General features: G+C 42.3%; 1 protein-coding gene across 1 annotated transcript in view; it reads left to right on the forward strand.

The window, feature by feature from the left end:
- Positions 1 to 2,302: 2,302 nt before the first annotated feature.
- Positions 2,303 to 20,975, forward strand: part of ST3GAL5 (ST3 beta-galactoside alpha-2,3-sialyltransferase 5) — a 337,169-nt gene continuing 318,496 nt past the window's right edge. Inside the window, exon 1 of the mRNA XM_030191066.1 lies at positions 2,303 to 2,367. The gene's annotated coding sequence lies outside the window, so the exon portion shown is untranslated. The remainder of the gene's footprint in view (positions 2,368 to 20,975) is intronic.

Here is a 20,975-nt window from a genome sequence, read left to right on the forward strand (position 1 = left end):
TGGGATGAGTGTCTATGTGTATGCTGACAATATCCTGTTACTGGGCTACGTTACGGGGTCCATTTGGACATCTCCTTCTTGCAGGAGGTTGTTTGGTGGCAGTTTCAAAGTGGTTAGCAGAATATTGTTCAGTACTTAATACAGATAAAACTTAAGACATGTTGGCTTCCAGATCACTGACAGTGTCCTACAGGGATTCCTAACTTGTTGGGTCATTCCATTCCTGTATTACCATCTTTTAAGTATCTAGGAGTTACTATTGATTCCCAATTAACAATTGTTCAGCAAGTTTCAAGGGTTTTGCAGAAAGGGTTGTTCTTCATTTTCTTTGTGTGGTTAGACCATATTTTGATGAGGATATGTTGCATATGATGCTTCTTCATTATTGATTTCATGGCTAGATTATGGGACTATCATTCTTGCAAGGGTTAGCCAGTATCTGGTGAAGCAGCAGCAAATGTTTCAAAAGGCGGCAATTCATTTGTTTGGTGGGTGGAGTGTTTGTGGAAATGAGACCATATGGCTCTGCTTTATTTGAAGTTCCATTGGTTACCGATTGCATGCAGAACTGAGTTTAAAATTCTTACTCCTGTACATAAGGCGGTGTATGATCAACGACCTCCTTGTTTGGCTGCATTAGCTCAAATGTATGTACCTAGGTGGACACTTAGGTTGTCAGTCACTCATATGCTTGCTTTGCTAGCTTCCAACATGGCTCTATTGGTGTCTATGAGAGAGGGTGCCTTTTTTGGGGGGGGGGGGGGGGCCTCAGTTTTATGGAATAAATTGCCATTGCCAATTTGGTCAAAAGCCTGTTACAAGAAATTTAATACTTCTAAATTAAACAGCATAGAACATAAACTTTGTCATCAAAATACATTCCACGTATTCCTGCAAACTCTTACTTAAATCTCCTGCCTGACCTTGCTCACACACACAATCCAAGCCAAGTTTTCTTATTGGTCATATACAGCATAGCTCTAAGCACAGCTTACTTTACAAACAATTAATGGGACCCTTTTCCCCATGAACCAGGCCCATATAACAGTATTGCTGAAACCAGGAAAGCCAGCTCAGCACCCAGAGTCCTATCGGCCAATTTCACTTTTAAATTCAGAAGCCAAATTCCTGGCCAAGCTGTTGGCCAATAGACTGGCCAGATATCTCCCCTATTTGGTAGAAGAACCGCAAGCGGGATTTGTAAGGGGTAGAAAAATAGCAAAGAATATGAGGAGAATACTCTTAGCATTGGAGAAAACACGGAGAGACGGAATGTCAATAATGTTAATTAGTTTTGATGCCGAGAAGGCTTTCGATCGGGTGGACTGGGATTTCTCTTTGAAACACTTAAAGCATATGGTGTGACTGGATTCTTCCTGCAGGCGATTAGAACTTTGTATACTGATCCTAGAGCGAGAGTCTTGGTCAATGGCCTTGTCTCGGACTGGTTCCCCATTGGCCGTGGCACACGTCAGGGATGCCCTCTCTCACCATTACTTTTTGTTTTAACACTCGACCCGTTGATACGAGAGATCAGTCATAACACAGACATAAAGGGTGCACATTCACGATAGGGAATTTAAAATAGCAGCCTTTGCGGATGACCTGCTGGTGTTGGTTACAAATCCCAAGAGTTCTTTAGGGTACCTCATGGAAAGCATAAGGGAATATGGGGACTATTCCGGACTCCACTTAAACCTGATTAAATCAGAGGCCTTGGTGAGTCCAGACATTAGGAAGGCAGACTGGGAACAGTTCCCATTACGGTGGGCGACGGGGTCATTTAGATACTTAGGTATACAATTAACACTAGACCCAGCGCAAATATATGCTTTCAATGTCCCTCAGTTATTGAGAGACACGAAGGTGCAGTTGGCTAAGTGGAGCTCTCTGCCATTATCACTTCTAGGCCGAATTCACTTGTACCGTATGTTGATATTTCCGAAGTGGTTATACGTGTTGCAAGTATTACCAATACGGATATGGAAAAAAGATTTGCAGGTGCATCAGAGACAGGTAGCCCGATTTTGTTGGGCCGGGAAGAAATCAAAGCTTAAATGGGAACATCTTAGTGGGGCCCAGGCGAACGGGGGGTTGGGAATTGCTGACATGCGAACATACAACCAAGCATGCCTTTTAAGACATTTAAGAGATTGGATCATGGGCACAAACAACTATACAGATGTACAGTTAGAAAGCACCTATTTTAGCCCCTGGCACCTTAGTTACTTATTACACACAAATTTTAGAAACTCCCACAACAAGTTAAACATAGCTTGCTTTTACAGCCTCTAAGATACTTGTGGAGAGAGCTGACAAAACTTTGGAAGCATAGCCCAGAGAGCAGTGTATTGCTGCCCATCACAGGTAATGTGGAGTTTTCACCGGGGAGAGAAAATAAAATCTTCCGAGACTTGGGGAAAGAGGGAGTGATACTTTTGGAAAACTTTGTTCAAAAGGTTGGAACAGTCATGGATTATTCAGAGTTTGAGAGGCACTATGCTGGAGGACTGTTAGCAAAATTAGCCTATTTTCAACTTTCCCACTATATACGCGGGCTCCCCACAGCGAGTTTATTACCAGATTTTGGGAAGGATATTCGGGAATTTTTGACTGGGGATGCGGTAGGACAAATCTCTGTGTCATGGTTTCACAGGGCACTAGAGGCAATAAAACCTAATAGGGATGTTAAGAAGGTTGCTGAAAGATGGAGCCGGGAGGTGGGAGGTCAAATAACAGAAGGAAAGATTTTAGCAGCACTCCAGGGAGGGGCAAGGGTGGTACATAGTGCTGAACTACAGGAATGCCACTTTCGAACCATACACAGGGCCATAGGCGCCGACTCTGTGGGTGCTGTGGGTGCTCGAGCACCCCCAATATTTTGAAAGCTGTCCTCCTTGCTTTCCTGCAGCTCAGCCAGCGCTTAAAACTGATTTTACCTGACCGAACGGCAGTGAAAGCAGAGCAGGCTGGCTGCCTGTTTAGTCTTCTCCGTCCTTCGTCCTTCCGGGCTGGACACTGAGAGAGGGAAGGACTGAGAAGACTGAACAGGCAGCCAGCCTGCTCTGCTTTCACTGTCGTTCGTTCGGTCAGGTAAATCAAAGTAATAGATTTTAAACTAACAGGAGGTAGAAAAAAGTTTAATTTGTGTCGTCCACAAGGATAGGATAGGAAATGCTGAATAAGTATGCACCGGTCAAAGTGTTGTAAAATAAATCACTACTACAAGCAGGATGGTGACTATATCAAGGGCTATCAGGATAGTTTTGTATAATATGCAAGGATTAGTATAACGGTGCTATTCTGCAGTCTTAGGTAAAACTAGGTTTTATATTCAGAAGCATGGGACATGGAAAAAATTTACCCATCTGAAAAGAGGCTGTTTGAGATATGACTTTTAAAAAATGTAAGTGACTGTTTAAAGTTATAAGTGGGTAGACTTAGGTGGGTAACTGCCATTGAAAGTACATGTTATTTGAATTGTATAAGTTACACATTTTAAAGTTAAGCAACCAGCTGGATGTCTACCTTATGGTGTTCTCCTAACTACAGGCATACTCTTCTTGAGCCCTAAACCTTTCAGCCACAAACCTCTTCAGTTTGGCCTCCTTATGCCCACTTGCATTTGTGTTTATTTTTTTTTTTACCTCAAATCCTCTGTCAGTTGCTGATGTTGCTGTAACACAGTAATTAAAGAGCTGTGAAAAAGATTTTGGTATGTAAATGGTACACATAATGGAAGATGCATGGAGAATAGCACTTCTTAAGAGTGCAGGCTCTTGTAATCCTGACTTCTAATTCTGGCAAGTTATTTTGTCTCCTAATTGATATTGACAAGTTCTGGAAATTGTCCTAGTCACAGCACACTAGAAAGTAAAGCTGGCTAAGTCAAAGTGTGACCTCTGTCGAGCAGGGACTGTCTCTTCATGTTAAAGTGTACAGCACTGCGTACATCTAGTAGCGCTATAGAAATGATAAGTAGTAGTAGTATGGATGGAAAGGCAGGGGAGAGAGGAGAATTACTGGATATGGATGGGGGGGGAGAGAGGAGAGTTGCTGTACATGGATGCAGGGGAGGGCAGGAGAAATGCTGGACATGGAGGAGAGGAAAGACAGGAAGTAGATGCACATGGAGGGGAGAGGAGAAATGCTGGACATGGAGTGGAGGAAAGACAGGAAGTAGATGCACATGGAGGGGAGAGGAGAGGAGAAATGCTGGACATGGATGGAGGGAAAGAAGGACAGGAGGAAATGCACATGGATGGCGGGGAGAGAGGAGAAATGCTGGACAAGGATGGAGGAGGAGGGAAGAGAAGAAGTGAGATGAACATGGATGGAGGGGCGGAGAGAGAAGAAAAATGGTGGACATGGATGGAGGAGAGGGAAGAGAGAGGAAGGAGTTGCATATGGATGGAGGGGAGTGAAGAAAGAGGAAGGAGATGCATACTGACAGATCAGTCCCCCTGTACTCTGCAAATATAAAGAGATGCAAATTTCAAAAACTGACATATTTCAATCACTATACTATAGGTTAACAAATAAAACAAAAAATGGAAAATATGATATCATTTTTGTGAAAGGGAAAGAGGAGAAAAACTACACATAGATGGAGAAAATAGATGCTGGATGGGAAGAGAGGGGGCAGACGCTGGATGGAAAGGAGCGAGAGAGGGGGCAGACGCTGGATGGAAAGGGGGGAGAGAGGGGGTAGACGCTGGATGGAAAGGGGGGAAAGTTAAAGATCGAGGAAAGAAGAAACAAGAGACTGGGACCAACACAATTAGAAACAGTAAACGGCCAGACCACAAAGGTAGGAAAAAATGAATTTTATTTTTAGTTTAGGATAAAGTAGTGTGGTAGTTGTGTTAATAAATACAGAAAATGGAAGTAAGGTGATATCTTTACTGGACTAATTTTAATACATTTTTGACTAATGTTTGGAGACCAAACCCTCCTTTCTTGTGTCAGAACAGAATACCATAACAGCAGTATACTGTCCTGACCTGAGGAAAGAGGTTTTGGCCTTTGAAAGCTAATTGAAAAATGTATTTAGTCCACAAAAATGATATCATATTTTCCATTTTTTGTTTTATTTGTTAACCTATAGTATAGTGATTGAAATATGTCAGTTTTTGAAATTTGCATCTCTTTATATTTGCAGAGTACAGGGGGACTGAGGGGTGGGACTGCTCAGAGAAGAAGTCCTGGTGCAGGTTGCAGGCAGCCTATGAGTGGCGCTGCCACTGCCCAGGTGAAGACTGCAGTAGACAGAATTTTAAGATTGGTGGGGGGGGGGGGGGGGGGGGGGAGAGAGACGCACTGCCTGTAAAAAAAAAAAAAAAATTCAGCACCCCCAATCATTTTGAAAAGTTGGCTCCTATGCACAGGGCATATTTTTCAACTAAGCAGGCCTGGTACGCAGGGGTGATAGAAACAAGTGAATGCCCTAAATGTGCCGAAGCAAATGCATCCTTCAGCCACGGTTTGTGGCAATGTAGAGAGATATAGGGGCTCTGGTCGGCTCTCTTCCGGTTTTTGAGTTGGGTTCTTGGACATCAGGTAGACCTGTCCTTTGAGGGGGTGATATTGAGCTCCATGATGACATGGAACAAAGGAACTTTAGAAGAAAAGATGTTCCTTAGCAAACTCTGTATTTTGGAGAAAAAATGTATTCTCAATCACTGGATAGCAGATAAGGGCCCCTCATATTGGTATTGGAGAAATAAACTCCATGAACTAATGTTATGGGAACTGCAGGATGCCCGTTATACACCGAAGAGGAGACAGTGATTTATACAAATTTGGGGAGCGTATATACATAAAATATCACCACGAGCGTGGAGTCAAGTTTTGAATACTTTGGGATAATCGGTATGCATGGAGTGAGTATGATAAGAAAGTAAGAGGTAGAATCAATGTGTCAGATCTCACTGCAAGATGATTGAGTGTCATGACGAAGGGGGGAGGGGGAGAGACAACAATAAAGGTTTTAAGGTGCTTATCATTACTGTCTCTAATGATAACGGTTCTGGACATACTTGAAATTTGTTGGATATATGGCAGATTAGAAATATGTGAAACCTTTCATAATTGTATTGGATAAGGGGGGGGAAGGGGGGAGAAGGGGGTGGGGTCTTCGGGGGAGGGTAAGAGGGGAAGAAGCATAAAACAAAACTGTAATGGACAATGAATAGCTAAGTTGTTGAACTACTATAACATGGTACGATGAGGATGGAATTTGAGCTATGCAAGTTGTAATGCAATAACAGTGGATTAAAGATAAGAGAGGGAAGGGGTGCGAGGGGGACAAAATGACAAAAGCTTGATGACAGAAGATAGCAAATCACTTTAATTGTTTGCTTAATTACGATTGAGTTTGGTACAGTTAAGAAGTGGAATGTGTTTATTATGTTGACGGTTCATCAATAAAAACGTTGAAACATAAAACCTCTCGTTTCTAACAGGTGGAAAAGCCAAAAGCAAATGGTTGCAACTCTTAGTTACAGTGGTAGAATTTAGCAATTTAATAAATTGAAATAATTCTTCTGGGCAATAACATTCTAAGATCTTCATTACTAGATAGACCACCTTATGGACCAGATTGTATTTATGGTGCCTGAAAAATTGGAGCTGAAAAAATAGTTCCAGAGATTAATGTTCATTGAGAGAAAAAAAATGTCCTCTTATTTGTTTTAAAAGGATTTCCATGTAACTTAGTTGAGTGTCCCCTAGTCTTTGTACTTTTTGAAAGAGTAAAACATTGATTCACTTGTATTCATTCTACCCCACCCGGTTGACTGGAACATGTTTTTGTAAAATTTATTAAGAAACTGTTTGAATACAATATGTATGTCAAGGTTCTTGGTTGGTAAACTCTTGGGCCGTTGCCATGGAACACTAGGGCTCTGGTAGGGCCAGTGGTCCCTGAGATGGTGGGCGAGACATGCCGGGAAAGACCGGGCTAGGTGGGAAGTCAGCGGATAACCCTGAGAGGCTGGTGCGGGAGAAACTGGACCTGTGGATGGCTCTGAAAAGAGTCCTTGGGGCAGGCCTGGCAGACCAGGGTCTGGGGTGGAAATGTTGGGAGGAGGCTGAGACGGGAACGCTGAGGCAAGAATGTTGGGACAGAAACGCTGGGGCCAACAGAGACAACACGAGCAGTTGCAAAGGCAATATGGGATGGGCCCATGGCCTCAGAAGTAGGCCTGTGAGGGTGACATCAGGGGGCGGCATCCAGATCTCTTCCCGTCACAAGCCTCTTTAAAAGTATAGCCAGTGGGCGTGTGTGCGCCTAGGGACAGGCGCTGCTGGTAGATAAGCCATCAGGCAAGCACCCAGATGCAGAAGCAATCGTGCTGTTGGCCTGCCACAACGCAGAGGCAAAGTATGGGACCCCTGGAGAGAACACCGACCCTTTCCCCAACCCTCGATAAGGGCTGTCTAAGTCAGGGTGCGGGGCACGGTGCAGATCATGACAATTGTGTGGGATACATTTTTGCAAAAGCACATTTGACTGGAAACGATTAGCATTCGGTTCCTATTTGCTGGTATTTGGCAGTATAACACAAGTTTTTAATAAACAAACATATATTAAGAGCCCATGGCATCTGATGCAATCAACGCCATTTTGATGAGCAAGTTTGGAGAGTGAGGCTGTAAGTAGTCTGCAGCTTTATTTTGGTGAAGACCATTGAACTGAATATTTGGCTAATCTATTTATGTTTTGTTCTTAAAATGCAAATATTGAAGCCGAGCACGTAAGGATTATAACTCCCAAGGAAGCCAGCATTGTTGAGGGAAATGGCAGCCCCATCGGATATATTAGATAAATGCTCTACTTGTTTCATTAAGGTGCTTTTTTATATTTAAATATATTTTATTGATGTCACCAAACATAACACAAACAGTTAAAACAGTGTCTGAAGCTATGGTATCACACAATATACAGGTCCATCCATGTGACAACAATACAATGTTTCATAACCCCTACCCCCCATCCCTATAAACCAAGATTGTCCAATGTAAACAGTTCAACAAAAAGAATTACATTTCCAAAAAGGCAGAATGCACTCTCATCGACAAGGTGGTCAAACACGCTGTCCAGACTCTAAGGAATTGTTTCTTTACTCTAGGTCCCCTTACTTCGACCATAGAGCATTCCATAAGCAAAAGTTCATACATCTGACTTCTCCACTGAATTATGGTTGGGGCCTGGTCCTTAATCCATTGAAGCATAATGCAACGTTTGGCTATCAAGACAGCCTTATAAAGAAATAATACCAAAACTTTGATGCCCTGCTCTATATGTACCATATTATCCAGGAGGCAACACTGCGGTATTGATTCCCATCTGTCCCAGGTCGTGCCAAAGCAAATCCCCAAAACGATGGATAGGCGCAGAGTCCCACATACAGTGCTTATACGATGCTTCTAAGGTGCCACATTTAAGACAGGATCCATCTGTACGGATACCCATCCTTTTTTGCACAAGAAGGATGAATATAAATGCGCAGTAAAAATTTATAATGCAACTCCTGCACGGAAATACTCTCTGCCAGTCATGATCCTTCTTGTAGATGTACCAAGAAATCTTCAATATCATAAGGGCCAAAGATAGTTATCCATTTGTCCAGTACAGCCAATAAGTAGGTATTTCTCAACGGTTTCTGGAAACTATTATAGTAACTTCTCAGCAAATGATTGTGATTTGCCATCTGGAGCCAATGCTCCTTAAAGATCGATTCCTCAAAGTCTATTTGTGAAATGCAAAACAGAGAATGTACATAGTGATGAAATTGTCTATAGGCATACCAATCCTGAGGCAAAAACCCATATTATTGCTGCAGTGATTCAAAGGATCTCATCACTGGTTCATTTTCCTCAAGGACACGATAAAGTAACCTAATTCCCTTGTACCCCATCTCTGAAAACCACTGCCTAATTGGCCCAGGGGAAAGGATATGTTACTCAGAATAGGCATCAACCGAGAGCAATGGGCATGCAGATGGAAATGTCTTTGAATTTGACTCCATGCCCACTGCAACAATCTCAGTAACGAATGCTTCCGCAACCATGGAGATAAATGCCTATTCGGTACATGCAACAAATATCCTAAGGACCAATCAGTATGGATCTCCCATTTAAGTGCATTATTACAAAACTCTGAGGTGCCATATATCCAGTCTCTAATCTGTCACATAAGGCACGCTATATTATAAATTTTCAAGTCTGGCAAACCCATGCCCCTGTCCCTGTGATGGAGCTGAAGATGGTGCAATGGCACTCAAGACTTTTTACCCCTCCCCCTAAAAAAAATAATCTTAAAATTGCATTCCTGCTGTGTAAATCAGCTGGCTTCAAAATAAGTGGTAAATTAAGGTGCTTTTTTAAAATAAACAGAAAGTCAGTAGCAATCACATGTTTTTGATTAGTTTGAGGTGATGACTGTTTTGCATGATACAATAAAAAATAAGGGAGTTTTTTTAGCTCACCAACTAGCAAAAAAGGAACCATGTTTGAGAAAGACTGAAACATTGGTCTTTCAGAATGGTTACTGAGGGCTCTTTTTCTCCCTTACATTTTGAGTGTTTTATATGTTCTCACACTTACGAACTTGGTGCAGTGATTGCTGTTATAGAATAGCATCCAGGAAGATCAACGCGCAAATATTTAATAATGCCAATTAACTACAATAATTGTTATCAATTTATTGCAATTAATCGGCTCATAAGCCAATTATTTTGTGTACACATCTTTGACTGGTACCCAAATTTGGGCCAAAATATATCAAACAGAAACAGAAAACACCTCTATGCAAAACACAAGGATCCAAAGGATCCTCACAGCTCACGAGTTGGAGCTGTGTGTCATCCTCTACCCAAATCTGGGCACCATCAGGGAAGGTGCTAGGGACTATGGTGCCCCTCAAACTATCAGTCAGCGCCCCACCCCGTTCCAGTATCTCCTTTCTCTCGTCTCCCTCCTGCCCTCAGGGTTACAAAGTGCTAAAAGACATTTACCCGTTACCTGTTAGCAGATGTTCTTTTCTGTCTCCCTCACCTGCCTGGTCTAACTTACAAACGTTTTTTTTTCTAAACAAAGGGTATCCAGTGAGGGGACAATTCAAACATGCTGCCTTTGGCCTCCTCGGCACACTCATAAGTACATAAGTATTGTCACACTGGGACAGACCAAAGGTCCAACAAGCCCAGCATCCTGTTTCCAACAGTGGCCAATCCAGGTCACAAATACCTGGCAAGATCCCCAAAAAGTACAAAACATTTTATACTACTTATCCCAGAAATAGTGGATTTCCCCCAAGTCTATTTAATAATGATCTATGGACTTTTCCTTTAGGAAGCCGTCCAAACATTTTTAAAACTCCGCTAAACTAACTGCCTTTACCACATTCTCTGGCAACGAATTCCAGAGTTTAATTACACGTTGAGTTAAGAAACATTTTCTCCGATTCATTTTAAATTTACTACATTGCAGCTTCATCGCATGCCCCCTAGTCCTAGTATTTTTGGAAAACGTAAACAGATGCTTCACATCTACCCGTTCAACTCCACTCATTATTTTATAGACCTCTATCATATCTCCCCTCAGCCGCCTTTTCTCCAAGCTGAAGAGCCCTAGCTGTTGTGCTTGCGGTCCGCCCCAACTCTGACACAACTTCCTGTTTCTGCCTGGGTGAACTGAGGCTACAGCGGGAGAGTGCTGAGGAGGCTGAAGGCAGTATGTTTGAATCACTCTTGCGCCAAAACCCCTCTTTTTAGAAATGTTATTTTTTTAAGTTAGAGTGGGCAGGTGAGGGAGATGCCGGATGGGGGTGAAGAAGGGGAAGAACTTAGAGCTGATTTCTATGCCAAACTTTGGGCATGAGGATTTACACCAACTGAAACCTGATGTAAATCCTGGTGCATAATTTAGGCATAATTTAGGCCCAGATCCCTGGTATTCCGTAATAATGCACACATCTTTACTGAACGCCCCTGACCCGCCCACGCTCCTTCTGTGGCCATGCCCCCTTTTGAGTTGTGCACTATAGGATTTGCAGGCCGATTTTTATAGAATAGTGCTTAGCAAGATACATGCGCCAGGGGCGTAGCTACGGGTGGGCCTGGCTGGGCCCAGGCCCACCCAATTTCAGCCCAGGCCCGCCCAGCGCCAGCGCCAGCCCCCATTGCCGGCCACTGCTGCTTTTCCTGTTGAGCAGCAGGGCCGGCGCTACAAAAAGAAGAAGCGCTAACGGCGCTAAGGACGAGAAATGTTAAAAAAAAAAAAAGCGCGGCACCGGCAGGCACTGTCTCGGCAGCCTTGAGGCATTGGCTGCTGAGGCATTGGCTGCTGGCTCGCAGGCTCCTCTCGTCCTACGTGTTGGAATAATGTATTGTGTTTTACATGCATTGTCTGTCAGCAATGTTTTCTCTGTGATTACTCTGTGACCTCTGATGTGAATTGCCTAGAGAGGTCACACCCATGCAACTTCCTGTGGGGGTTAGGAACAGCACATGGCGCTCATGATCTCTCCTAACCTGAGGATCTATATCTATGGTGTGAGCATCCATTACCATCTAAGCACATGGAAAGAGCTGATAAACCAAATGTATTATATTATGTATATATAAGCCTGCTGAATATCAATCTAACTAAAACTGTGAGTAAACAGATGTTTTGTTACTTCAACTTTAAAGTGACTCAGCAGTGAATTATTCTGGGGTGTATGTGAGAGAGATGAAGAAAAGAAATTAACATTTCTAAAGCTGAAGCTGTGTGTATAAAAATCTGCTAATTATTTACTACAAATAATCCAACAAAAGGGTTATGGGCCCAGCCCAGGAATTGAAAAAGGAAGAAGAGAAATATTACCAGGCAGTGAAAAAGCCAAAATTTTCTCTTAAGTTTTAAAAGAAAGATTCAGTCTGTCTCTCTCTCCCCCCCACACACCAAACACAAGGCTAAGAAATGGCTGAGGGAGGAAATTCACCATTTTTCCACTCTCTCAAAGTGCCTAAGTTAACTGAACATAATTATAAGCAATGGGAGCTAAGATTCGGATGTCTCCTTCAAGCAAAGAAATTAAGCATATGTTTAGACCAAAACAGAACAGCTGAAAATATGGCTGAATGGGACAATGCAAACTATTATGTGAAGTGCATGTTTTTTGAAGCTCTCTCAGAGAAACAAGCCATATTGGTGGAGGCAAAAGATACAGCAAAGGAAATTTTAGATAAACTGAGAACTATGTATGCAACTACATATGCAAAACAGCAACCAATTTGGTTGGCAGAGTTGAATGAAACCAAATTAAGGGATAAAAGTAAGTGTAATGATCACATTATGCATCTTATGTCTTCATTTCAAAAGCTAGAACTTTCTGGAATTCTCATGTGTGATGCATTGAAAAGAGCATTTCTTTTTACCTCACTATCAAAGAAGTTTGATGTTTTTAGGTCTGTAAATGAAGCCATTGAAGGGCAATCTTTTGAACAGGCAGCATCAAAATTGAGGCAGGAATGCATAATTAATGATTCTGAGGAGATGTGTTCTCAAGGACAGTCAGAGAGAAATAAAACAAATTTCTTGGCAAAGAATAGAGGAAGGCGGAGCTATGGGAAAACTCCATCCAAGGGCAAGCTGATTTGCTATTCATGTGGAAAGGAGGGACATGTATCTAAATGGTGTAAGGAAACACAAAACACCCCCTCTAGCTCACCTAAGCCAATGGAACAAAAGAATTTTCCAAGCAGGAAATGTACAAAGGACAATGATAAACATAAGAGCTTTCTAATAGCAGAAAAATCTTTGACTATGGTAAATAATAATTCAAATGAAAGTACTTGGATTTTGGATTTGGGGAGCACATGCCATTTAACCAATTGTAAGGATTTCTTTCAGGAAATGTGTCCAGAAGAAGGTATTCTTAATACTGCAAACGCAGGGACTGCTAAGATCCAAGCAAAAGGCATTGGATTCTTAAAATGCAAAGTGTCTAATGAAGTTAAAGAAATTCCTGTAAGTGATGTCTTGTATATTCCCCAAGCAGTTTGCAATATGCTTAGTGTATCTACATTAGATAAGAAGGGATTTGTGATTCATTTTGAAAACAGTAAGTGCACAATCTCTAAAAATGATGAAGTGTATGCTGAAGCTTTTATGCATAATGATATTTATAAACTGAGCATTTCAGGTGAAGCCTCACATATGGCGCAAGTAAGGAAGAATGATGGTAAATGTAGTCTGGAAATCTGGCACCGCCGCCTGGGACATCGTGATTTTAAGGTGATCCAGGATCTTCACAGTAAGCAACTTGCCACTGGCATTCAAATAAGTGCAGATACTGGTAAAATGGAGAAATGCATAGACTGTGTTACTCAAAAAGGTGTGAGACCCTCATTTCCTGCATACACAGGAAATAGGAGTAATAAAGTACTGGACTTAATACACAGTGACTTATGTGGACCGTTTAATATCCCATCATTGGGAAATAACAGATTTGTGCTAATATTCTTGGATGATTTCTCTAGATACTGTGTGGCCTATTTGCTGAAAGAAAAAAGTCAAGTCACAGACATGCTGAAGAAATACGTAGCCATGGTGAGCAATAAATTTGAAAGAAAACCAAAGGTTCTTCAGACCGACAATGGTGGTGAGTTCACTTCACAAAGCATGCGCACATTTCTAGAACAAGAAGGCATTCAGCATATCACAACAGTAGCTTATACACCAGAGCAAAATTCTGTTGCAGAGAGAAAATTTAGGTCACTTGTGGAAATGACCAGATGTATGCTGTCAGATAGCAATCTCCCTAAAAGACTATGGGGGAAAGCCATTCTCACAGCAGTGTACCTACAAAACAGAATGCCAACTAAAGGCGCTGAGCGCACACCACATGAGACATGGCATGGTAGGAAGCCAAACCTGTCACACATAAGAACATTTGGAAGTACAGCATATGCTCATGTACCAAAGCATAGAAGGCATAAGCTGGATTCCACAACAGAAAGGGGCATTTTAGTTGGCTATGCTCCAGGACACAAAGGATATAGAATTTTGAATCTGAAAACTGGCATTGTTGGCATAAGACATGTTACATATTTTGATGAAAACAAAAGGGTTGATAAAGGCTGGATTATCCCAGATGAGCCTTGTCATCCAGAATATGAAACTAGAACCATAATAGACATGCCAGTGTATATAAATGCCATACCAAGGCAGATGTCTGAAAGCAACTCATCTGTATCTAACGAGGAACAGGCAGAGGAAGCAGACACAGAAAGGATCATTGCAGAAGACAGTACAGTTGGAGAAGGGGAATCAATTGGAGAAGGACTCTCAGATTTAGAGGATGCGGAAAGGTCGGACCAACCTGTTGTCAGACGCTCATCCAGGGAAAACAAAGGTGTTCCACCCCCAAGACTGTCTTACCTAACAAAGTCAGCAGAAGCTCAAGAGCCCTTAACATGGGATGAGATTGAGAAAATGCCAGCAGAAGAAGCTGCTGAATGGCGTAAAGCTGCACAAGAAGAAATTGATGCATTGCATAAAAATAAAACTTGGATTCTTACAAAATTACCTCCTGGCAAGAAAGCTATAGGATGCAAATGGGTATTCAAGTTAAAAAGGAATGCACAAGGAAAAGTGGAAAGGTATAAAGCCAGATTAGTCGCAAAGGGATATCTTCAAAAATATGGAGAAGATTTTGATGAAGTGTTTGCACCTGTAGTGAAACACACGACAATTAGAACACTTCTGAGCATTGCAGTCTCAAAAGGCATGCAAGTCAACCACATTGATGTGAAAACAGCATTTCTTCATGGAGATATAACTGAAGACTTGTACATGGAACAGCCAACAGGTTTCATAAATACAAAACAAAGACAGCTAGTGTGTAAATTAAACAAAGGTCTTTATGGATTAAAGCAAAGTGCAAAATGTTGGAATGACAAATTGCATGAAATATTGACAAATTTAGGATTTAAGCAAGGTGAAGCAGAGAAATGCTTGTACACTAGGTGCTGAAATGGACAATATGCATACATTTTAGCTTTTGTTGATGATCTGCTCATTGCAAGCGAAAGTGAGCAAGAATACAAGGACATTGTAAAATATTTAAACCTGAATGTTGAGATAAAAGAACTTGGTAATGTGTCATACTATCTTGGTATAGAAATTGAGAAACAAAATGATGGTTCTTATCTTCTAAGCCAGAAGCAGAAAATAAATGAGCTTATTGAAAGTTTAGGTATGCAAGATGCCCAAGTTGTAAGCACTCCCATGATCACTGATTTTCTGAAGGATGAAACAGTAAGAGAACCTTTACCAGATAACATCCAATATAGATCAGCCATAGGTAAGCTTTTATATCTGACTACCACATACAGGGCTGATATAGCAAATGCAGTAGGAATTTTGAGCAGAAGGGTCAGCTCACTTACCAAATCAGATTGGACTGCAGTTAAAAGGATGGTAAGGTATTTAAAAGGTACCATTGATTGTAAATTAAAGATTTCAGCCAATAGTAATCCAAAACTAATATGTTACTGTGATTTAGATTGGGCAGGGGATCATTCTGATTATAAATCCACAAGTGGATATGTGTTTATGTATGGAAATGTACAAATTTCTTGGGCCAGTCATAAACAAAGTATTGTGAGTCTGTCTTCTACAGAAGCTGAATATGTGGCTGTATCAGAAGCATGCAGAGAACTGATGTGGATTGAAAACTTTTGCTGGATTTTGGAATAGATAAACAGAGACCAATCCAGATAATGGAAGATAATCAGAGCTGCATCAGACTGTCACAGAATGACAAGGTTCAGTCACGCACCAAGCACATCGCAACGAAATATCACAACGTGCGAGAGCTGGCGAAAGAAGGGGTTATCAGTCTACAATATTGTCACACCAGTGAGATGACAGCTGACATCATGACCAAACCGTTACCCAGAGAACGTTTTGAGAATCTGCGAAGAAAGCTTGGACTTTGTATGAATTAATAATTGCATGACAGTTATGCATGAGAAGGGGTTTGTTGGAATAATGTATTGTGTTTTACATGCATTGTCTGTCAGCAATGTTTTCTCTGTGATTACTCTGTGACCTCTGATGTGAATTGCCTAGAGAGGTCACACCCATGCAACTTCCTGTGGGGGTTAGGAACAGCACATGGAGCTCATGATCTCTCCTAACCTGAGGATCTATATCTATGGTGTGAGCATCCATTACCATCTAAGCACATGGAAAGAGCTGATAAACCAAATGTATTATATTATGTATATATAAGCCTGCTGAATATCAATCTAACTAAAACTGTGAGTAAACAGATGTTTTGTTACTTCAACTTTAAAGTGACTCAGCAGTGAATTATTCTGGGGTGTATGTGAGAGAGATGAAGAAAAGAAATTAACATTTCTAAAGCTGAAGCTGTGTGTATAAAAATCTGCTAATTATTTACTACAAATAATCCAACACTACGGTCCTTAGCGCCGTTAGCGCTTCTTCTTTTTGTAGCACCGGCCCTGCTGCTCAACAGGAAAAGCAGCAGTGGCCGGCAATGGGAGCTGGCGCTGGCATGCAGGGCGGGCCTCGAAGAAGAAAAGAGGGAAAACATGGAAGGATGGGGAGAAAAAGAGGGAAAACAGATGGAAGGATGGGGAGACAGAGGGAAAACATGGAAGGATGGGGAGAAAAGAGGGAAAACAGATGGAAGGATGGCAGAGAATGAGGGAAAACATGGAAAGATGGGGAGAAAGAGGGAAACATGGAAAGATGGGGAGAATGAGGGAAAACATGGAAGGATGGCAGAGAATGAGGGAAAACATGGAAGGATGGGGAGAAAGAGGGAAAACATGGAAGGATGGGGAGAAAAGATAGAAAACAGATGGAAGGATGGGGAGAGAAAGAGGGAAAACGGATGGATGGGGAGAGAGACTCTGGATGGAAGGATGGGGAGAGAAAGGGGAGAGACTGGAAGGATGCAGAGAGAAAGGTGAGAGACTGGAAGGATGTGGAGAGAGAAGGGACACTGAACAGAAAAGGGTAGAGTGATACAGAGACACTGGTTAGAAAGAGGGAGAGAGACATTAGATGGAAGGATCAGGAGAGAGGATAGATGGATGGAAGGATGGGGAGAGAAAGAGGGAAGACACTGGATGGAAGGGTAGGGAGAAAGAGGTGACATTGGACGGAAGGATGCAGAAAGAAAGAGGGGAGACTACTGGAAGGATGGGGAGAGAGAGGGGAGACTGGAAGGATGGGGAGAGAAAGAAGAGAGCTGCTGGATGGAAAAGGAGAGTAGTGAAAGACTGGAGAATAAGAGGAAGGAGCATGGGGAGAACATGGGTGAGAAAAAGATGAAAAGCCATAAGTAGATGAAGGAAATTAAAGAATGGATAGTAAGAATGAATTAAATCAGGACAGAGAGAGAGAGAGGCAGAAAAATATTGAAGAAAGCAAAGAAAAAGGAGAGAAAAATGAGAAATGGCCAGGAAACCGTGGCAGAAGAGTTAAGCGAAAACGAAGGAAAGCAGAATCTAGAGACTGGGAGCGACACAATGAGAAAAAGTAAATGGCCATACAAGAAAGGTAAAGAAAATAATTTTATTTCTAATTTAGGATAAAGTAATATGGTACCTGTGTTAATGAAGTTTCAGAGACCAATACTTCCTTCCTTAGGTCAGGCGAGGATACCGTAACAGCATTATACTGACCTGAGGCAGGAGGTTTTGGCCTCTGAAAGCTCATTGAAAAGGGTGTTAGGCTATTAAATAAATTTTCTGAAATCTGATGCACTGAAAAGCAGCACTTTACCCTGTGTGACAAATGCATCTGATTAGCGTGACTAAATTTTGTTGGGGGAGGGGGGTAGAGAGAAAATTTTGTGCCCACCCACTTTGGGTTCAGGCCCATCCAAAATTGGCAGTCTGGCTACGCCACTGACATGCGCAAATCCAAATTGTTACCAATTACTGCCAATAATTGATAGCACCCAATTCTCGGCATTGTCTCTGTCAGGAGTGCTGGAAGTCAAAATTATTGTTGGACATACTTATATTAATATAAAACCAGCTTGACATACTTAGATTAATACTAGACCAGCTTCTGATAAACTTGCCCCTCTCCCTCAGGAACCACTGAGGATGACATGGAACAAATGGTGTTGAGCTGCCTGCTAGCCCTGTGTTTAATTACTCTTGATCAGCATACCTTTTGTTCCATCTGAGAGCAGGGCTCTCTAAGAACAAAGGAGGCCAGACATAGAGGCTCCATGACTAGTAACTTCAAAAGGACAACCTGTGAAATTGGTCACCTCTCCGGACTTCAGAGAAGTTTGGCTGGGAAGGAAGATAAGTTTTTTTTATCTCTTTGTTCTAGAGGTTTAAAAGCAGAGCACATACTCAAGGCACTGCTCTCTGTCCAGGGCACTGCTCTCTGTCCGAGGCACCTCCCCCCCTCTCTCTCTACAAGCAAAGCACACAGGGCTCTGCATGCACTACTTCTCTCTGTCTTTCCCCCTGCACCTACCCATCTCCAGCCACCAGAGCTCCAGCTCTGGCTCCCCCCTTTCTCCCCCAAAGCTTTCTCTCCCAGAGCACATGGCTGTGCTTTAGGCTCTTCTCTCTCTTCCTTTCTCTCTGCACACATATATACACCTCTTGCAGCACAACCCCAAGGCTTCTCTCTTCCTCTGAACCAACACCCTATTCTTTTATCTCTCTCTCTAAACACACACCCAGAGACAGCCTGTACAATTTACCTGTACTAAGGGCTGTGAGTCTATACATATCTGCAAATATAATATACTTTACATATCCAAACCTGTGTGGATTGTGCATTCTTTGAGAACCCACTGCCTCTGTGAACTCGACCCAGGACCAACCCTAGACAACGATTGCTGACAGTCTCATTAGCCAATTTAGTTGCACAGTCATCTCAGGATAGCGCGCAATTTTGTACACAGAAATTTGCACACCATTTATTGAATATGGGGGGTTTACTCATGAGAAAGGTTTATAGAATTACAATCTAATTTTTTAGCACACAGGTGGAAATCCTATAAAGTCGCATCAAAATATGGGTGCCACAAAGGGATGGCAATTCTATTACAGCGGTAAGGTGTACATTGTCGCCTAAGTTGTCACACTTAAGTTCACCTTGCAGCATGCACAACTCATAGTATTCTATAAGTTGTGCATGTCATTAGGTGGAACAACCATGACACACCCATACTCCGCCCACAGGGACAGCCTATCTGCAGATGCGTGCTAAACTATATGTGCAGCATGTTTATAGAATAACGCCTAGCACTTATAAGCATATTTGCCAATTAAGGGCACTAATCCCGCATGTAAGTGCTTCTATTCTATTAGCCTTGGGGAGGAATTGGCACCTTAATTTAGGCGCACCTTATAGAATTGCCTTTTAGAGGAGTAATTCTCTAAAGATATTTTTGTAGGGGTATGACAGTATAAAATGCCACTTATAAAATTATCCCCCCTGTATAAGTACAAATGGTGGAAAGAACATGCATATATGTACTCCACACAACTGTTGGCATGTTCAGGGCATGTTTTAGGCACAGCACAGAAGGAGTTGCAATTTACATGTGGTGTTTATAAAATATATGAACATAACATAAGAACATAAGCGTTGCTATACTGGGACAGACCGAAGGTCCATCAAGCCCAGTATCTTGTTTCCAACAGTGGCCAATCCAGGTCACAAGTACCTGGCAAGATCCCAGAACAGTAAAATAGATTTTATGCTGCTTATCCTAGAAACAAGAATGGATTTTCTCAAGTCTACCTTAATAATGGCTTATGGACTTTTCTTTTAGGAAATTAGCCAGACCTTTTTTAAACCCCTCTAAGCTAACTGCTTTTACCACATTCTCTAGCAACGAATTCCAGAGATTAATTGCACATTGAGTGCAGAAATTTTATTTTTTTAATTTTTGTTACATTTGTACCCTGCGCTTTCCCACTCATGGCAGGCTCAATGTGGCTTACATGGGGCAATGGAGGGTTAAGTGATTTGCCCAGAGTCACAAGGAGCTGCCTGTGCCTGAAGTGGGAATTGAACTCAGTTCCTCAGTTCCCCAGGACCAAAGTCCACCACCCTAACCACTAGGCCACTCCTTTTAAATAGCTTTAGGTGCAAATATTTACACCTGTTCCTAAGGGTCGGAGTACATGTCCACAGCTTCATTTTAGCCACGATTTCTGTAGCTTTTGGGGGCAATTTTATAAAGACATACAGGCCCAAAATATGCACTCATTTCCTCTGTCAACCTAGGTGATCTGTTTGAAAATTACTCTCCATCAGGGGAATAGGAGTATTTTCTTTGATCCTTCTCGACTGGAAGTTTTTCTAAATGATTAGGGAGCCTATTTATAAAAGCGTGGTAAAGTTTTTCACTTACCATGCTTTCTCCGAGGACAAGCAGGCTGCTTGTTCTCACGACTGGGTTGACGTCCACTGCAGCCTCTACCAACCGGAACAAAAACTTTGCGGGCGGTCCTGCACGCAGGGCATGCCCACCGCGCATGCGTGGCCGTCTTCCCGCCCGTGCGCGACCGTTCCCGCTCAGTTTTTTTTTATTCCGCGCTGGAGAGAGACGTGTTATCGTCTCTCTCTCTGTCAGCCCCGGAAACCAGATCGCGGCCTAGCCGCAAGCTTTTTTCTCTTTTTGTGCGCGTTCACGCTTCTTTTCTTTATTTTCTGTGTTAAAAAAAAAAAGAAGTTAGTTTGTCCCCTCGTCGTCTTTAGCCGCGGGGGCGCCTCGTTGCGGCCTTGTGGCCGTTTCTTTTTCGGGTGTGTTTTTCACCGCCACCATCGACAACTTTGACTTCGCCGACGCGATTTTTCCGTCGATGACATCGAAGGTCCCAAGCGGATTCAAAAAATGTGGTCGGTGCGGCCGGCAGATCTCGCAAACCGATACCCACGCTTGGTGTCTACAGTGCCTTGGG

The sequence above is a fragment of the Microcaecilia unicolor genome, chromosome 2 (assembly GCF_901765095.1).
Source record: "Microcaecilia unicolor chromosome 2, aMicUni1.1, whole genome shotgun sequence".
NCBI lineage: Eukaryota > Metazoa > Chordata > Amphibia > Gymnophiona > Siphonopidae > Microcaecilia > Microcaecilia unicolor.